Source organism: Cherax quadricarinatus, chromosome 28 (assembly GCF_038502225.1).
Source record: "Cherax quadricarinatus isolate ZL_2023a chromosome 28, ASM3850222v1, whole genome shotgun sequence".
Classification (NCBI taxonomy): domain Eukaryota; kingdom Metazoa; phylum Arthropoda; class Malacostraca; order Decapoda; family Parastacidae; genus Cherax; species Cherax quadricarinatus.
In genome coordinates this window covers 19,959,756-19,980,564 of record NC_091319.1, presented here as the reverse complement: position 1 = coordinate 19,980,564, position 20,809 = coordinate 19,959,756, and the positions used below count along the sequence as shown (strand labels likewise).

Genomic DNA, 20,809 nt, shown 5'->3' with positions numbered 1-20,809 from the left:
TGGCCTCTTATACCATAATGGTCAAGTTTGTGGAGTAAGATGCCGTGGTCTACTGTGTCAAAAGCTTTTCTTAGGTCAATAAAAATTCCTAGTGGATATTCCTTATTTTCCAATGCTGTGTAAAGCAAATCTAGCATTTTTATGATTGCATCGTTAGTGCGTTTATTTTTCCTGAATCCAAATTGGCAGGGGTTGAGTATGTTTTGTGCCGTTATAAATGAATATAGTCTCCTGTGCACGAGTTTCTCAAAGATTTTGGATAGCAATGGTAAGTTTGATATTGGCCTATAGTTGTTTAAATCTGTAGGGTCACCACCTTTATGTACTGATGTAACCCTTGCCGTCTTGAGTAGTTTCGGGAAGGTGCTAGTTTCTAGTGACTTGTTAAAAAGTAATGAGATAGCATGCGAGAGGACATGGGCCGCTCTCTTGTACAATAATGGTGGGACATGAGACAGATTCCCCGAGTTATTTTAAGTGACTTTATAATCTCGGTGACTTCCATGGGCTCAGTTGAAGCAAGATAGAAGGAATTTGGGAAATTCCCATCTAGGTAGTCCCCGGCATGGGCATTGGTGCGTGGGATTTTATTGGCGAGATTAGAACCTACGGTTGAGAAGAAGTCGTTTATCTTATTACCTGTGTCAGTGGGATGCAGTGGTGTTTCATTAGGTTTAGTTAGGGCAATATTCTTGTTTTTTTTCAGTTTTTGGGTCCCTAGAATCTGAGAGAGTGTTTTCCAGGTCTTTTTTATATCTCCTCTTGTGTCAGTGAATCTACTGGAGTAGTAAAGTTGTTTGGCTTTCTTTATTACTTTGGTGAGGACTGATGAATAGTGTTTAAGAATATCTTTGTGTATTAAGCCCTGCCTATATTGCTTTTCATATTGGTGTTTCTTATCAATGGATTTCAGAATGGTGCTGGTTAGCCATGGGCAACCAAGCCGTTTGTTTGTGATCTGTTTCGTTTTTATAGGACAATGTTTGTTGTATAGTCTAAGTAATTTGTTAAGAAAAATGTCTGTCCAGTCGTCAATACCATTGGCCTTGGAGAATTCTGTAGGCCAGTCAACAGTCTCTAGGTCTGCTGTGAACTTCCTTATTGAGGCCTCATCATGGAGTCTAAATGAAACTTTGTTGTATTCAAGTGGTGGTTTACTAATGTTTGTCAAGAGGAAGGTAGGGTAGTGGTCTGTAGTGCTATCTGTGATTATCCCTGATTTAAGGGGAGCTAGTATATTGGTCCATATGTGGTCTATTATGGTTGCACTCGTTTCAGTGAGCCTGGTTGGTTTAGTTATTGTTGGTATGAGAAGTGTGTTGTTCATATTGTTGATGAAATCAGTTACAGGCTGATCATCTAGTAGGCCAAGGTTGATGTTGAAGTCTCCAGCTAAGAAAAGGTGGTGCTTATTCATTTGTCTGTTTGTTATTAGTGCCTTTAGTTTCTCACTGAAATTTGGGATGTTTGTGTGGGGTATCCGGTAAATGGCACCGATTGTTATAGGCGTCTTAAGATTTTTTACAGTAAAATTAGCAAAAATGTATTCTCCATATTCATCACTAAAGCAAGTGGTGCTAATACAAGATAATTGGTTAGAGTAATAGATTGCAATACCACCCCCAACTTGGTATGGTCTGCAGTTGTGGATTGCTGTGTATCCTGGTAGAGGGTAGATATCTATTATGTCCTGCTTAAGCCAGGTCTCAGTAAGAATAATGCAGGAGAAGGGTGTCTTTAGTGATTCAAGGAGTGCCAGGAGGTCATCATAGTGTTTGCTTAAGGACCTGATGTTGTAGTTAAGTACTGATAGACTTTTAGCATTGTTTAGGATAGTGCTGGCTTGTGATGCTGTGTAGTAAAGGCAGTTACTTTCCAACAGGTTTTGATTGTGTGTCAGATTATGGAGGTTTAGATCAGGGTCAACGTGATCAATCATCTTCTAGGTTTAAATTATGGTTATTTATATCCTGAGGTGTGGGTTGAGTTTTAGTACTGATATCTGTAGTGGTGGGAAGTTTGGACAAGTATATAGCTATAGCATTTTGGTCATGTAGAGTATAGTCACTAATACACATAATGGAGTTGGTGTTGTCTATGTGTTGTGCTGGAATGAGCTAAAGTACAACTAGGTATAAACTAATAATATAAAAATACAAATTAAAAATAGCACAAGACTCTCACTTGTAATTGCACTAAGGTCTAATGTAATGACTTTGGTATAGTCTATGTATTGAGCTAGAATGAGCTATAGTACAACTAGGTTTAATCTAATAATATAAAAATACAAATTAAAAATAGCACCAGACTCTCACTAGTAATTACACTATGGTCTAACATAATGAATTTGGTATTGACTATGTATTGAGCTAGAATGAGCTATAGTACAACTGAGTTTAATCTAATGATATAAAAAAAGGCACAAGACTCTCAATTGTAATTGCACTAAGGTCTTATATAAGTTGTTTACAAGAATTAGAGTATAACTAGATTTAAATTGACAAGATAAAATATGAAAGTTAAGGTAGCAAAATAATATAAAAAAGTAGAAAAAAAAAATATATGAGGTAGTTGGTACTAGTTAGCAAAAGATAGTTAAGGGCCTTGAACAATAATTTAATTGAAATATACACTAATTGCACACACAATATAGTCACTAAGATATGAAAACAATCAGTTAGGTAGTGATTCTGTTAGGTAGTGTATTTAAAAAATAATAAAGTTAGATATACAATTTATAATGTTCAGTTATTCAGTAATAAGACTTGAATTTATAAACAGGTAGTGTTTCTTTTATATTTACAGGTAATGACATATATGGTCATGTGTTCTGTTGAATATAGGTTTAACTTAGAATAGGACATATAATATAAACTTATAATATAAAATACAAATTGAAATGGTACTTGCAATTGCACTAGGGTCTGGTATAGGTGGTTGACAAGATCAAGAGTATAACTAGATTTAAATTGACAAAATAAAATTCACAAATTAAAGTACCAAAAGAATAATAAGTAAAAAATAACAATGGCAATTGCTAGGAAAACCAGGAAGTAAACACAGTACGTATAATGATCAGACTTCATTCATACGATAAAAGAAAGGACCTAATTAAATCAGCAATTACAATGAAAAATGGAGTGTACATAAATGAGTGTCTAACAAAAAAACGTCAAAACCTTCTGTTCAGGCTGAGAAAACTTAAACAGGAAAACAAAATACATCAGTGTTTCACACGAGATGGGAAAATACTAGTAAGGAAAACATCAACAGGACAACAATATACCATCTCAAACGAACATGATTTCTCTACCTTCCTTAGAAAAGCTGACATTTCTGTAACAGATTAGATAAGTGCCCTTAATACATATATACGTGTGGTGCATATAGTGTACGTTACTATTATATTGTTTATTATTATTTTTATTATTTTTCATCACTAGCTAATGCCAACTACCTCCAATACTCTATACTTCTTTCTTACTGCTATTAATTGCTCATAATTTTAAATTACAAGTCAAATCTTACTCCAAATTAATAATATTCATTATTCTTACCTGTCCATTTAATTTTATCACTACTTGTTTTTTAGTCACTTTTCATTGTGTATGCAATTAGTGTATATTCCAATTACTTTTTTGCAAGTACCAAAACTATCTTTTGCTAGCTAGTACCAACTACCTCATTTTTTTTTTACTTTTTATTGTGCAATAAACTGCTCAATTTATTTAATATTACAAATCAGATCTTACTCCTAAACCAATATTATTTCATAGTGACCATCTGTCCACTTAACTTTGTTTACCATTACTTAATTTTAGTCCCTTATATTTTCTCCTTTATTTTAGCTTTATATAACTACCCTAGTTTATATATTCACAATTGTTAAAATAATCAAGGTGCTATTCTCAGGTGCTAAAGTAGAATAAGTTCACAATTTTGCCATTATATTCCAAAGCTCATTTATTTGATTACCACTTTATTGTTCACCACAACTTATATTAGTCCCTTTTATATTATAATTTTATACTATAATTCTAACTTTAAAGAATTACCTTTATAGTACTACCTACTATCATATTCCCAAGCTCCATTATTTGATCATCACTTTATTTGTATTAGTCCCTTTTATATTGTCTCCTTTATTTTAGCTTAAAAAAAAAAAAAAAAAAAAAACTACCTTAGCTCATTATTTTACATTTGTTAAATAATTCAGGTGCTATTTTTTAGCTTAAGACTATTTACTTTGTTTTATACTTAATTCTAACTATAGATTCATTACAAATCTTATGATTACAAGCATTGATCCTGATACCAACCTCTTATTTAATGACTTAAATGAATCAAACAGTTACTGTAATTACTACACTGCAGAACAATCAAAGGCACTTCTCAGTGCCAACAACAACATAACTATCTTTAACTACAATATCAGATCTTTAAGCAAGCATTACGATGACCTCATAGCATTACTAAATTCCTTACATGCCAATACATGTATGTCCATCATTACACTAACTGAAACCTGGCTAAAGCCTGATAGTACAGATGTCTATGCCATTCCTGGTTACACAGCCATACACAACTGTAGGCCAGACCAACAAGGGGGTGGCACAGCCATATACTACTCAGACCAACTAGAATGTATCACTAATACTTGCACAAGGGATGAACATGGGGAATATATAATAGCCAAATTCAAATCCAAATACCTACAAAAACCTCTCACATTGATAAACATCTACAGAGTTCCACAGTCAAACATTAGCCAATTTAGTCAAAACCTAGGAAGTATGATAACTGATGCACGCATGAACAAAGATCACTTACTACTCTCAAGTGACTTCAATATAAATCTCCTGCAGACCAGGACCCACACGTTACTGAATTCACAAACACAATGAGTAACTGTATGTTGCTACCAACAGTAACAAAACCTACAAGAGTTACAGAGACTAGTGTTTCCCTACTTGACCACATCTGGACCAACACCATATCCCCTTTAAAATCAGGCATAATTACAGATAATACCACAGACCACTACCCTACTTTCCTCATAACAACTCTTGGTAAACTACCCCAAGACACTACTAAAGTCACCTTCAGACTTCACAATGAGGCAGCCATTAATAACTTCACAACAGCAGTAGCAAACATTGACTGGCACACTGAGCTAGAAATCTATACAGATATTGACGAATGTATTAAAAATTTTCTAAAAAAGACCCAATACCTCTATAACAAGCACTGCCCTAAAAAAACTAAACAGATGACAGCTAAGAGACTGAACAGTCCCTGGCTAACACCCAGCATTCTCAAATCCATAAATACAAAACACCAATATGAAAAACAGTACAGAATGGGTCACATAACCAGAGACCAAACAAAACGTTACTCGTCAATCCTAACCAGCCTGATAAGAAGGGCAAAAAAATTGTATTATGAGAACAGATTATCCAACTTACGAGGTGATATAAAAAAGACCTGGAAAACCTTATCAGAAATTCTGGGAACAAAAAAGATATCACGAAATAGCGAAATAAAATTAGCAAAATCAGATGAACCCCAACTCCCACCAACAGAAACAGCAAACAGACTCAATGATTTCTTCTCCACTATAGGACAAAACCTTGCCAATAAAATCCCAAGCTCAGATACCCCACCAAATGACTATCTCACCGGCAACTACCCGAACACACTGTTCCTAGCTCCGACTAACCCATATGAAGTCTCCCTTATTATCAACGCACTAAAAAACAAGGCAGGAGATTTAAATACCTTACCACCCTTTATATACAAAAAAGTGTCACAAGTGCTATCACCAATCATTGCAACACTCTTTAACAAATCCATTGAATCCTCCACCTTCCCTACAGTACTCAAAATAGCAAGGGTCACCCCGATCCACAAAGGAGGAGACCAAACAGAGTTGAATAACTATAGCCCAATATCCAACTTACACCCTCTCTCAAAAATCTTCGAAAAATTAATTCATAAACGAATCTACTCCTACCTTATCTCCCAAAACATACTCAACCCCTGCCAATTTGGATTCAGGCCTAATAAAAATACTAATGATGCTATTATACACATGCTAGAACATATATACACTGCAATAGAGAAAAAAAAGTCCCACTGGGGATCTTCATTGACTTACGTAAAGCTTTTGATACAGTTGACCATGACTTGCTCCACGTAAAATTGTCACACTATGGTATAAGAGGGCACTCCCTCAACTACCTCAAGTCATACCTCAGCAACAGAAGCCAATATGTGTACGCAAATGGGGCAAACTCTTCTGCACAACCAATTACAGTTGGTGTCCCACAGGGAAGTGTCCTTGGCCCTCTTCTCTTTCTCCTATACATAAATGACCTACCAAATGCTTCGCAATTACTCAAACCCACACTATTTGCAGATGACACTACATACGACTTCTCCCACCCGAGCCCAGTCACACTAGCCAATACTGTAAATACCGAATTACAGAAAATATCTACCTGGATGAGAACTAACAAACTTACACTAAACATTGACAAGACCTACTTCATTCAGTTTGGTAACACAGCTACAGATGTCCCTCTTAACATAATGATAAATGGATCACCTATCACAAAGCTAACAGAGGGAAAATTCTTAGGAATCCACCTTGATAATAGACTCAAATTTCATACACATATACAACAAATTTCTAATAAAATTTCCAAGACTGTAGGCATACTATCGAAGATACGGTACTATGCTCCACAATCAGCCCTCCTGGCCCTATATCACTCTCTTATTTACCCCTATCTCACCTATGGAATTTGTGCATGGGGCTCAACAACAATTAACCATCTCAGACCACTAATTACCCAACAAAAGGCTGCAGTTAGAATGATAACAAATTCTCACTACAGGCAGCACACTCCACCAACATTCAATACACTAAACCTACTCACCATACAAAACATCCATACTTATTACTGCACCTATTACATACATAGAACACTTAACTCTGATATTAACCTTCCCCTCAAACATCTCCTTGCCAACCTCAACAGAACACATGACCATAACACAAGGCACAGATCACTCTTTGATGTTCCTCGTGTCCATCTCACACTATGCAAAAACTCAATGCACATAAAAGGCCCTAAAATCTGGAATTCATTACCTGTAAATATAAAAGAAACACTACCTGTTTATAAATTCAAGTCTCTTCTCAAAGATCACTTACTCACCCAAAACCAAATAAATACTGAATAACTGAACCTTATAAATTGTATATCTTAAATGTTTCTCACAATTATATCACATAAATGTTAAACCTAAAACCCAATCTAACTTTATTATTTTTTAAATACACTACCTAACAGAATACTCCATATGACTGAATGTACAACAATGCATGCAACCATATGACCTGTCTTTGTAATACTCACTTGTGCTTTATAGTAATCTGTTTACATTAATGTTTTATCACTGATTTCATCATTGCTTAGTTAATCTTAAGTTAATTTTAAGCCAGCCCGTAATGCTATGCATAGTATAAGTGGCTTTGGCATGCTGCTCTTATCTGTATTTTTTTGTACCTCTGTATGTGTGCTTAAATTGTTAATAAATAAATAAATAAATAAATGTCTTGGTTATAATATGATAGTAAGATGGTAGACAGGTACACAGGTACACAGATACAAAGGATAATATAAAGGTTGGAGTTGAATATACAAACTTGGAAATTTGGCAACAAAATGTTATGGGAAGTATAAAATAATGATTAATGTACAAAAGTAAAATTGACTGGTAGTAAATATGGTGTTTAATAAAATTTTAGTAAGTAATAATGATTACAAAATAAGTGAAAAAGTAATGTTTATTTCTTTCAAAATTGCACTGGTAGTTATACTTGAGGTTATTTGGCAGTACAAGGTAATTAAGAGTTATCTAAGATAGTAAATGTGGTATTAAAACTGGTTAAGGTAATTAGACAAGTAATGGTTATTAAATGTCAAAAATGTTAAGAGTAAATTGTATTGATAGTAAAAATGGTAATTATTAATTTTAGTAAGTAATATCAATTGATAGTATTTAAAAAAATAGGTAGTAATATGGACAGAGAAAGTATCGATTCAGCTAATATTTAAGCAAACAATAGTAAATAAGAAAATTAGATAAGGTGATTTATGCTTACTAGTAAAATCACAAAATGAGGTAGTTGATTATTTAATTACTAAGAGATTGTACTACGAGATTTAAACAATAATGGAGCAAAACATACACTACATTACGTAGGCTTTTAGGTTGGACATTTAGTTATTCTCTGTAGCAATGGTGGTGGGTGGAGTAGCAATGGTGGTGGGTGGAGTAGTGATGGTGGTGGGTGGAGTAGTGATGGTGGTGGGTGGAGTAGTGATGGTGGTGGGTGGAGTAGTGATGGTGGTGGGTGGAGTAGTGATGGTGGTGGGTGGAGTAAGGGATGGTGGTGGGTGGAGTAAGGGATGGTGGTGGGCAGAGTAAGGGATGGTGGTGGGCAGAGTAAGGGATGGTGGTGGGTGGAGTAGGGATGGTGGTGGGTGGAGTAGGGATGGTGGTGGGTGGAGTAGGGATGGTGGTGGGTGGTGTAGTGATGGTGGTGGGTGGTGTAGTGATAGTGGTGGGTGTAGTGATAGTGGTGGGTGGTGTAGTGACAGTGGTGGGTGGTGTAGTGACAGTGGTGGGTGGTGTAGTGACAGTGGTGGGTGGTGTAGTGATAGTGGAGGGTGGTGTAGAGATGGCAGTGGGTGTAGTAGAGATGGCGGTGGATGGTGTAGAGATGGCGGTGGGTGTAGTAGAGATGGCGGTGGGTGTAGTAAAGATGGCGGTGGGTGTAGTAGAGATGGCGGTGGGTGTAGTAGAGATGGTGGTGGGTGTAGTAGAGATGGCGGTGGGTGTAGTAGGATGGCGGTGGGTGTAGTAGAGATGGCGATGGGTGTAGTAGAGATGGCGATGGGTGTAGTAGAGATGGCGGTGGGTGTAGTAGAGATGGCGGTGGGTGTAGTAGAGATGGCGGTGGGTGTAGTAGAGATGGTGGTGGGTGTAGTAGAGATGGCGGTGGGTGTAGTAGAGATGGTGGTGGGTGTAGTAGAGATGGCGGTGGGTGTAGCAGAGATGGTGGTGGGTGTAGCAGAGATGGTGGTGGGTGGAGTACACAATATTTATTTATAAATACATTTTTCTTATTTAAAACTCCGTAACAAAAAAAAAATTGGGGTGTTGTTTTTTTGGGGGGCTGGAACGGATTAATGGCATTTCAAATAATTTCAGTGAGGAAAGTTGATCTGATATACGAACAAATTGAGTTACGAGCTAGGTCACGGAACAAATTAAACTCTAAAGTCAAGGTACCACTGTACTGCATTTCCCAGACTTTTTCTTTCACTCACTGAGAACCTTGTTGCCCAACTAGTATTTTCCAATATCCTCCTAAATTTTAATTTATAAAATTTGAATCTACTGTCAAGTTCTACTTCAATATATTGTACTGCACAGTGAAACATCAATTTAACAGACTGAGTCTTTCTACTCCTGGAGCCCAGCCATGGGCCAGGCTCATCTGGTGTTTGCCTTGTAATGTCAGTTATCAGTTAAATTTAAATAAGGAGATGGCTTTGCAGTGATCCTAACACTAGTTGACAATGCTGGAAACTACGAACCTCGTCCATTGCTTCTGGACTTGCCTCTACTGAAAACTTCTTTTCACAGATGCCTCAACCTCCCCCCCCCCACCTACCTTTTATCTCTTTTCTGTTCTGTGATTCACCTCGCTTTTCATAGACCCATCTATCAATATATCCATTAACCCTTAAATGGTCCAAACGTATATATACGTTTTTTCAACATCTGAAAGTATGTAAAAAATGTAGATCAACTTTTTTGTTTTACATTTGAAAACGTGTAAAAAGAACTTTTATCTACATTTTTTTTTTTATATTTGAAAATATGTAAAAAAAAAAGTAGATCTACTTTTGTAGCAATACAAATTTGAACGTCGATTTGTTTGGACTGTTTAAGGGTTAACAAATATCTGAACACATTCACTTCCTTCTTCCAATACTAACAAATATCTGAACATATTCACTTCCTTCCTCCAATCTGATATTCAATCTTTGTTACTCTCATCACCCTGCTGTTTTTACTATGTTCATTTTTAATTTCCTTTTTATACATACCCTCCCAAGATCCTTCATCAATCTGATACGATACGATATGGACTCACAGGTAAGAGCCCCTGGGGGCGAGGGGAAGTGGGGACAGTACGAAGAGTAGATGGTGAGAGGAATGTCTTGAGTCGAAGATAAAGAGTCGGGACTGAACCCAACCGCTAAGCCTTGGAAGCAGACGGGAACAGCAACACAAAAAGCAGGAGAACACTCAGTCTGGCTGGCCGGCTTGCTGCATCTTGCATTCTTGATATTTATTGGCGGCTGGCAGAAGCTAGGGGGCATGGTCAAGGGAGGCTTGTCCTTGATTGGTCAGGTGTCATTGAAGTGTAAGTCAGGAGTTACTTCTCTTCTTCAGTGGTGGAGGCATTCTTTATGTTGTGCAGTTGTTGGGAGGAAATGCTGGGTCAGCCTGCAACTGGTCCGAGATCTGCACGAGTGTTGAGAAGGAGCAATAGGTGTATTTACGATTTGTAAACTTGACTGTCCTGTCGACTATATTCTGGTACAAAGTGTCGACATTCATGGTGGGTTCTCGGTCAGGAGTCGTATAAAAAGTTATATCTTTCCAGTGTAGGTATTGATCTAGGTAGGGGTCTCCTGTATCAATACGTCGAGTGAAGACTGGTGAAGTTTTTGTTGTCTTTGTTGGTGGTTGCAATATGGAAGGTTCCTTCAATGTTGGTGTCTCATCTACGGAGTGTATAGAAGACTGGGGTGGAATAGTGGCTTCTGATTGGTCCGTTTGTGTAGTGGTGAGTGGAGGCGAGGAAATGCAATTGACGTCATCTCGACGAGCCGATCGACAAATAGCAGGCTTGGTGGTGTCTTGGATGTTGTCAATTCAATTCAAAGTTTATTCTCTATAAGGATTACAATGCTGAGTTTACAGAATTTGGTTATTGTGTGGTTTACATGTAGTAAAATAATAATTACAGGGTGTACCACTAGAACACCTAGCATGGCTAGGCATTTCGGGCAGACTTAAATTAAATCTTAAGTTTAAAATATTACAAAATTATGAGGTAAGTTGGTATTATGGCTAAGTGACTAAATACTAGTTTGTGAGTTTAGCAATGTGAATGCTTTTGTTTTGGCACTATACATAGTTTCAGTATTAGAGTATCACAGGCCAACTTATGAATAGTTAAGATTCATTATTTTGAGATTGAGATTGATATTTCTGTTTATGGTCAAATGGGTGAGTGAGTGTAAGTGTTAACCACCAGGTGGTATTCGTGTAATTAATTGACAGGGTGTATCAGGGAGATAAGATGTTTTCTGATGGTAGTTTTGAAGGTGATGAATGTGTCTGCAGTTTTAGAATTTTCAGGTAGGGTGTTCCAGATTTTAGGGCCTTTGACATACATTGAATTTTTGTAAAGGTTTAGTCGGACACGGGGAATGTCATAGAGATGTTTGTGTCTGGTGTTGTGCCTGTGGGTTCTGTCGCAACTATCAAGAAAGCGTTTTAGGTCAAGGTTAATATTGGAATTTAAGGTCCTGTAGATGTAGATTGCACAGTAGTAAGTGTGGATGTACTGAACAGGGAGTAAGTTTAGATCTATGAAGAGTGGGGGGGTGTGTTGCCAGGGATGGGATTTAGTGATTATTCTTACTGCAGCTTTTTGTTGGGTTATTATTGGCTTTAGCTGTGTTGCTGCAGTTGAACCCCAAGCACAGATAGCATAGGTGAGGTATGGATATATAAGTGAATGGTATAGTGTGAGAAGGGCAGTTTGCGGCACGAAGTATTGTATCTTGGAGAGGATCCCCACCGTTTTGGATACTTTTTTGGTTATGTGTTGGATATGGGTGCTGAAGTTCAGGTTGTTGTCGAGGTATAGGCCTAGGAATTTGCCCTCATTATGCCTGGCAATTAGTGTGTTGTCGATCTTAATGTTAATTTGCGCATCTCCTGCTCTGCTACCAAACATAATGTAGTAGGTTTTGTCAGTGTTAAGCGTAAGTTTATTGGCTGTCATCCAAGTCGATATTTTGATCAGCTCCTCATTAACAATGGTGTTGAGGGTGGCAAGATTAGGGCGAGAGATGACATAAGTCATGTCATCAGCAAAGAGAATGGGGTTCAGGTGTTGAGATACGTTTGGAAGATCATTGATGTATATGAGGAAGAGCAGGGGACCATGGACACTTCCCTGTGGAACTCCAGTATCAAGTGGCTGTGTTGTTGATGCTGTGTCTTTAATGGTGACATACTGATACCTATTAGTAAGGTAAGATTTGAAATATGCAAGCGCATGACCTCTTATACCATAATGGTCAAGTTTGTGGAGTAGGATGCCGTGGTCTACTGTGTCAAAAGCTTTTCTTAGGTCAATAAAAATTCCTAGTGGATATTCCTTATTTTCCAATGCTGTGTAAAGCAGATCTAGCATTTTTATGATTGCATCGTTAGTGCTTTTATTTTTCCTGAATCCAAATTGGCAGGGGTTGAGTATGTTTTGTGTCGTTATAAATGAATATAGTCTCCTGTGCACGAGTTTCTCAAAGATTTTGGATAGCAATGGTAAGTTTGATATTGGCCTATAGTTGTTTAAGTCTGTAGGGTCACCACCTTTATGTATTGGTGTAACCCTTGCCGTCTTGAGTAGTTTCGGGAAGGTGCTAGTTTCTAGTGACTTGTTAAAAAGTAATGAGATAGCATGCGAGAGGACATGGGCCGCTCTCTTGTACAATAATGGTGGGACATGAGACAGATTCCCTGAGTTATTTTTAAGTGACTTTATAATCTCAGTGACTTCCATGGGCTCAGTTGGAGCAAGATAGAAGGAATTTGGGAAATTCCCATCTAGGTAGTCCCCGGCATGGGCATTGGTGCGTGGGATTTTATTGGCGAGATTAGAACCTATGGTTGAGAAGTTGTTTATCTTGTTAGCTGTGTCAGTGGGATGCAGTGGTGTTTCATTAGGTTTAGTTAGGGCAATATTCTTGTTTTTTTCAGTTTGTGGGTCCCTAGAATCTGAGAGAGTGTTTTCCAGGTCTTTTTTATATCTCCTCTTGTGTCAGTGAATCTACTGGAGTAGTATAGTTGTTTGGCTTTCTTTATTACTTTGGTGAGGACTGATGAATAGTGTTTAAGAATATCTTTGTGTATTAAGCCCTGCCTATATTGCTTTTCATATTGGTGTTTCTTATCAATGGATTTCAGAATGGTGCTGGTTAGCCATGGGCAACCAAGCCGCTTGTTTGTGATCTGTTTCGTTTTTATAGGACAATGTTTGTTGTATAGTCTAAGTAATTTGTTAAGAAAAATGTCTGTCCAGTCATCAATACCATTGGCCTTGGAGAATTCTGTAGGCCAGTCAACAGTCTCTAGGTCAGCTGTGAACTTCCTTATTGAGGCCTCATCATGGAGTCTAAATGAAACTTTGTTGTATTCAAGTGGTGGTTTACTAATGTTTGTCAAGAGGAAGGTAGGGTAGTGGTCTGTAGTGCTATGTGTGATTATCCCTGATTTAAGGGGGGCTAGTATATTGGTCCATATGTGGTCTATTATGGTTGCACTCGTTTCAGTGAGCCTGGTTGGTTTATTATTGTTGGTATGAGAAGTGTGTTGTTCATATTGTTGATGAAATCAGTTACAGGCTGATCATCTAGTAGGCCAAGGTTGATGTTGAAGTCTCCAGCTAAGAGAAGGTGGTGCTTATTCATTTGTCTGTTTGTTATTAATGCCTTTAGTTTCTCACTGAAATTTGGGATGTTTGTGTGGGGTGTCCGGTAAATGGCACCGATTGTTATAGGCGTCTTAAGGTTTTTTACAGTAAAATTACCTAAAATGTATTCTTGTCAGGTGAATGTTGATTGGAGGATTCAGAGGAGGTGTCGTTGTTATCAATTATTAATTCCTTCAAGTCATCTGGCGCTTCAAAACTGACGATCTTCAGGATTATTTTCAAAATCTCAGCTGATGGTGGACTTGCAGGGAAGTTAAATGAGGGCATGTTGTTAAGCTCAAGAAGTTCATTAATCGTCGTGTTTAAAGAGCCATGTTTCGCAGCATTTTGCATGTGAGCAAACATCATGCAGTAATAGAATTTGGTAGAGATATCGTCAGGTGGAGGTTGGGTAGTGAGAGGTGGTGGAGACGACTGTTGAGTGGCTTGTAGAATCTTGGATGTTGTAGATTGAATCTTTGTAATTGCAGCATATGAAGGAGAGGTTCCAGATGACTTCTTAGTTTCTTCTTTCAGTTTCTTAAAGAGGATATCCTTGCACACTGGACATTTGGCTGCAAGAGTATGATGGTCACTCTTACAGTTGATGCAAGTGGGAGCAGCAAAGGGTAACTGTTAGGTAAATGGATACAGATGCAACTAATGTGACATTTTATTTTGACAATGTTTTGCTCTCCAGAGCTTTGTCAAGTTACAATAAAATGTCACATTAGTTGCATCCATGTCCATTTACCTAACATTTCGTTGGTAATTCTACCATTATTACCAAACAACAATCATGGTAAGTCCAACTTTATATCAGATTCTTTATCTAATCTCACACCTCTTCAACACTCCAACAGTCATTTCTTTTACAAGGTAATCTCTATACCTGGAGAGGGTTTTGGGGGTCAACGCCCCCATGGCCCAGTCTGTGACCAGGCCTCACGGTGGATTAAGGCCCGATCAACCAGGCTGTTATTGCTGGCCACACACAAACCAACTATTATCATGTTATATACATATATCATGTTTTATATTATATTATATATATCTATATATATATATATATATATATATATATATATATATATATATATATATATATATATATATATATATATAATATATATATAATATATATATATATATATATAAATATAATATATATATATATATATAAATATAATATATATATATATATATAATATATATATATATATATATATATATATATATATATATATATATATATATATATATATATATATATATATATATATATATATATATATATATATATATATATATATATATATATATATATATATATATATATATATATATATATATATATATATTTGTTATATATACAAATGGTTTTTAGGACTTGACATTCTGTTGAGTGTGAACAAGGTAACTTTTATGAAGGGATTCATGGAAACTGGCAGGTCAGATTTGAGTCCTGGAGGTGGGAAGTACGTACAGTGCCTGCACTCCGAAGGAGGGGTGTTAATGTTGCAATTTTATAACTGTAGTATAAGCATGTCTCTGGCAAGACAGTGATGGAGTGAACGATGAAAATTTCTTTTTTGGGCCACCCTGCCTTGGTGGGAAATGGCCAGTGTGTTAATAAAAAAATATATACTATTTGTATTACATATTATATAATAAATTATTAATTATTATTATTATTATTATTATTATTATTATTATTACAGGCACTACACCAATTTACTGACAACACATTATCCAACACATTTTTTTTAGTCTGGACAACATTAAGAGTATCTTTTTTGGCCAGACTAGTTTATTTGGCAACTACAGATAGCATTATATTTAATTAGTAGTATATTAAATCATTTTTACTGGAGTTTTTGTGGTAATCCCTTGATTTTGCAAAATTGTCAGCATATTTTTGCTAACAATTAACCATTGCTATAACTAGGATAACAGCATAAAAAACAACCTAGACCTCCCCTCGATATCTGTGATTACCCACAATTCGCACCTACACTCACCCAACTGACTATAAACATAGAAATACGTAATACAACTATAACCTAATGAATGTTAACTAGTCATAAGTTTACCTGTGATATGCCAATATAGGAGCTTCAATAGAAACTGTATTGTACCAAAACAAAACCATTCACATTGCTAAATTTATGAACTGTAATGCAATTACTTAGTCTTAATACCAATATGCTCCTTAATCTGTACCAATATCGAGTTTTGAATTAATCTTAGTCTGCCCAAAATGCCTAGTCATACTGGGTGTGATAGTGGCCCTCTCTGTAATTAGTTTTATATAATATGTAAACCACACAATATCCTATAATATGTAAACCCCACATTGTAATCTTTATAGAGAATAAACTTGATTTGATTTGATTTGATAGGCATGGCTATTGGCAAGTTAATAGAGTTGTCAAGTGAATTAATCAAAAGTTTAGAACAATGTTCTTTTGTAACAGAAGAAGAGCTAATGAATTCTTATTTGATGCATGAAAATTACACAGGGAAAGATCAAAGTACATACATGAAACAACTCTGCTTTGATAAAACATTTAAAAAGATAGCCAAAAAGAATTTATCATAGCAGTGGGCCTTTATCTGAAAACCCTGTGGCTTCAAGTACCCTCGATGTCCTTGTAATACCACAGTTTCACTGTCAGTCAACAGTGAAACCAGCAATAATCCTGACAGCCCTAAACTTCCAGACAATTCTACAGTTCCAGTAAACAATTAACAATTAACTCTACAGTTCCAGTAAAATTCTAAAATTTAGCACTTTGGGTGCCACAGTACTGCAACATTTATTTGGAAGTTTAATACAGTAATTAATAAACTTGTTCATGCTAATGGTTAATGTAAGTTTCCAGTAGAAAATAGTGGGTCGGGGCGTATTGTTATTATGTGACATCTGCTCGTCTGACAAAACTGACATTCCAACAATGCCTAACATAAAAAATATACAGTGGACCTCGGTTTTTGCAATTAATCCGTTCTAAAACGTCTGACAAAAACCAAATCGTATGAAAACTGAAGCAACATTTCCCATAAGAAATAATGTAAATCCAATTAATCTGTTCGAGACACCCAAAAATATTAACAAAAAATACATTTTATAGAGAATAACTATAGTTTTACATACAGAAAATAATGAGAAATAAATATAAATGACTAATGAAATGGATAAATGAACATTTAACATCACTTTTACCTTTATTGAAGACTTGCTCGCATATGGAAGATGGCGAGGAGGGGAGAGGGAGAAGGAGAGGTTATTGTTGGGAAGGGAAATCCCCTTCCATAAGGATTTCAGTTATCAAGGCCCTATCTGGGTTACTTTCCTGGATAGGGGGAGTACATCTCGCCAGGATGTATTTCCCGTAAATCCTGGCAAGATCGGCCACGCATACGCCACTTTCATACCTTGTTATGAGTTAACATGACTCACGGAATCGTAATGACACGATTGCAAACAAACCATACTATGGGCAGGGATAGAACCCGCGATCAGAGAGTCTCAAAACTCCAGACCATTGCGTTAGCCAGTGGGTAACACGATGGTCTGGAGTTTTGAGACTCTCTGATCACGGGTTCTATCCCCACCTGTGGTATGGTTTGTTATGAGTTCTTTTTTTAATTCTATAGCATTTCTTGCCTTCTTTATTAAAGGGCTGGCACTCAGAACTTTCTTCGGCCCCATGGTGGCTTATTTAGAAGTTGCACTCAATAAACAAGCATAAAAAACAATGGATTACGAAATGTTTCGGAGGAACACGTGGGGTGATGCTCACTCAACGAGAAACAAAGGCAGATTGAGTCACGAACGCATAGGACACTGTGTGGGCACTTGAGTGGCCGGGTCACGCAGACTCGTTTGGTACGGACCATTTTTAACTCTACAACAACCAAGCAGATGTACAAAAACTGGGACAAAATTTCAACAAAAAGTCGTCGAAAACCGAATACTACAAAAACTGGGGCATACGAAAACCGAGGTTCCACTGTATATGCATTACATTATTACTATAATTATCATCATCATCTATTATTATTATTATTATTATTATTTGGGTGTCTTAAGGCTTGGTTGGTAGCCACTTCAGCTTGCACACTGAGGGACCTGCTGTCCCTGCTCACTTGGCAGTAAGTAGATACCTGGGTGTTAGCCGATTGCTAAGTTTATTTAGGTACAGATACACATAAATACAGTTACAAAATTATCATATATAGTAACGTGTGTAAACTACCTAGGATAATAATAAAACAATTCAGAATGACTCATTTCCAATGGGGTCACATGCTGGAAGAGAATGCAACATACAATCCTTGATGACAAATTTACTTAATGGGATATACTGGGTTACTAACCTTCTAGGTTTTTAAGCTGAACAAAATCTTCATGATGGAGTCTAAGGTAATTTTTTTGGTTGGCTAACTTGTGGTTATAGCTTACTAGGTCACCTAGCCTGACGCCTGGATAACTTGCTGATTAGTGATTTGGAAATTCGGTGGCTTCACCATATACCTACTGAAGTAAATATTTTGGGTAGCTGTATACAGTGGAACCTCAGTACTCAAACTTAATTCATTCCAGAAGGCTGTTCGAGTGCCGATCTGGTTGAGTACAGAACGAATTTTTCCCAACCAATTTTCTTTTTGGTTGGCTATTATCACTAATCTTCTTAGGCCCCATGGTGACTTATTTGTACAAATAACATAAAAAAAATGTGAAGAAACATGAAATAGTTTACAGCAAAGTACTGGCAGGTCATGTTTGTTTGGCCAAGTACCGAGCAAACGGTTGACTACCAAGCGAATTTTTTACCAAACAAACCATTCGAATACCAAATTGTTCAAGTAGGGCGCTGTTCAAGTACTGAGGTTCCACTGCACATATATATGTAGTGCTGAATAGGTAAAACTGGTCATTTAGCAAGAACTCATTTAAAATTAAGTCCTTTCTAAAATTTTCTCTTATACATTTAAAGATATGTATATTTTTTTCATTTATGTCAGTTTAAAAATTAAGTTTTGTACCAAAAGAACCTTAGAAAACTTACCTAACCTTATTATAAGAAGCACAATTTAATTTAGCCTAATCCAACTAAATATATTTTAGACAAGATTACAATAATTTAATAATAAACACAATGAAATATATTTTTTGGTTAGGTTCTGGCTAAATTTTTATTAGGCTTCATACATAATTTGAAACTTCTACAGTAATTATATATAGGAAATTGTGTATAATTTAACCAAAGATAACCCAGTAAAGTCAAACTATATGACTTACTTCCAGTAAGGTCCTTGCTGTGAGATTTTATTTAGGCTACTAGTATATAAATTCCCCCCCCCCCCCAAAAAAAAAAAAATTGACAACAGTGTTAAGGTTCGCCTGTTATGAACACATTTAGTGTATTATGTAGATTTTACCAAGGAAGACCCAATAAAGTCAGTGATTTATTTCCACTGGATCACTGAGTGCCTATTAAGATCTGCCTAACATTGGCTAGCAGCACTATTACAGTGGTCCTCTATATGCTACACCAAAATTTTCCTAATATATATAACGCTTAATTAAGTTAGATAAACGCTTCAAACAACGTTATAAAAATAGTTGGCACTATAAGGTTTCAAAGTACATTAGTCACTTGTAAAGGTAATCCTTTTTTTTTTGGGGGGGAATATGAACCAGTTTCATCCAGAAATTTTGCGATCTTTTTCGCGGCGTAAAGAAACATTATGTAACAATGTTAAACATATCACAGCAGTAGGTGTTTCATATATTACATAAGTAATTGCTTTCAATGTACTGCCCGGCACAATAATCCACTAAATGCTTACATATTATTAAAATGAGAGCAATACACAGGACATTATTAAAGCAAAGTATACAGTTTTATAAAAGGATTTTGTTATCAGATTCAATATTAGCTGATCCACACAAAATAAATAAGTAAATACAGTAATGTGTACCCAGGAGAAAGCACCGTGTAAACTAGGCCAACACTTTCACTGGAATAAATACTATTACAGCTCTCACACTTTAACTCTCAGACGTAGAACACCGCCACGACAACCATGTACAGCACCACCAGTCTGTCTTATTACTGAACATTAGTGGCAATAATAGTGAAAAACTTACTGAAACAGCAAGCACCGGTGAGTTAGTGCCACTTAGTGCTCCCGCAGCAGCAGCAGCAGCAGCAGCAGCGGCGGCAACAGCAGCAGCAGTGTGTGGTGCCAACAGCAGTCAGCTGGTCGGCCAGACCACAACCCCCGCTACCCGAGACATGTGACTGTCTCTCTCCCGCTTCCTTTTAAACCTATTTTAACTTCCAATTTCTATAGCAATACCAAAAATATGATAAAACTAATAATTAGGGAAAACTTATAAGCTTTCATTATACTTTGGGAGGAGAAAATGTAGCTAAGGTCCCACAAAATCTAGGGGCATGCAAGAACTTAGCAAGAAAATAAGATAAGATTTCGTTCAGATTTTTAACCCTGGAGGGTTAGCCACCCAGGATAACCAAAGACAGGCAGTGCGTAATCAAGAGACTGACTTGTCTTATTTGCACTGAGGTCCTCAATCTTGTCCCCCAGGATGCGACCTACACCACTCGCCTAACACCCAGGTACCTACTTCTTGCTAGCTGGACGGGACAACAGGTGTAAGGAAACACGACCAATAATAATAATAATAATAATAATAATAATAATAATAATAATAATATCTTTATTTATTACAAGTACATGCACAAGGTATACAGTCCTAGTTGACATCAATGACATACTACTATATAGAAAGCCGCTTATTATGCAGAACATTTCGGGCAATTAGGTCAATTTGTCCCAGGATGCGACTCACACCAGTCAACTAGCACCCAGGTACCCATTTTACTGATGGGTGAACATAGACAACCGGTGTAAAGA

General features: G+C 36.6%; 1 protein-coding gene across 1 annotated transcript in view; it reads right to left on the bottom strand.

The window, feature by feature from the left end:
• LOC128693324 (carnitine O-palmitoyltransferase 1, liver isoform-like) overlaps positions 1–20,181 on the bottom strand; it is an 87,678-nt gene extending 67,497 nt beyond the window's left edge. Inside the window, exon 1 of the mRNA XM_070089448.1 lies at positions 20,019–20,181. The gene's annotated coding sequence lies outside the window, so the exon portion shown is untranslated. The remainder of the gene's footprint in view (positions 1–20,018) is intronic.
• Between the last annotated feature and the right edge of the window lie 628 nt (positions 20,182–20,809).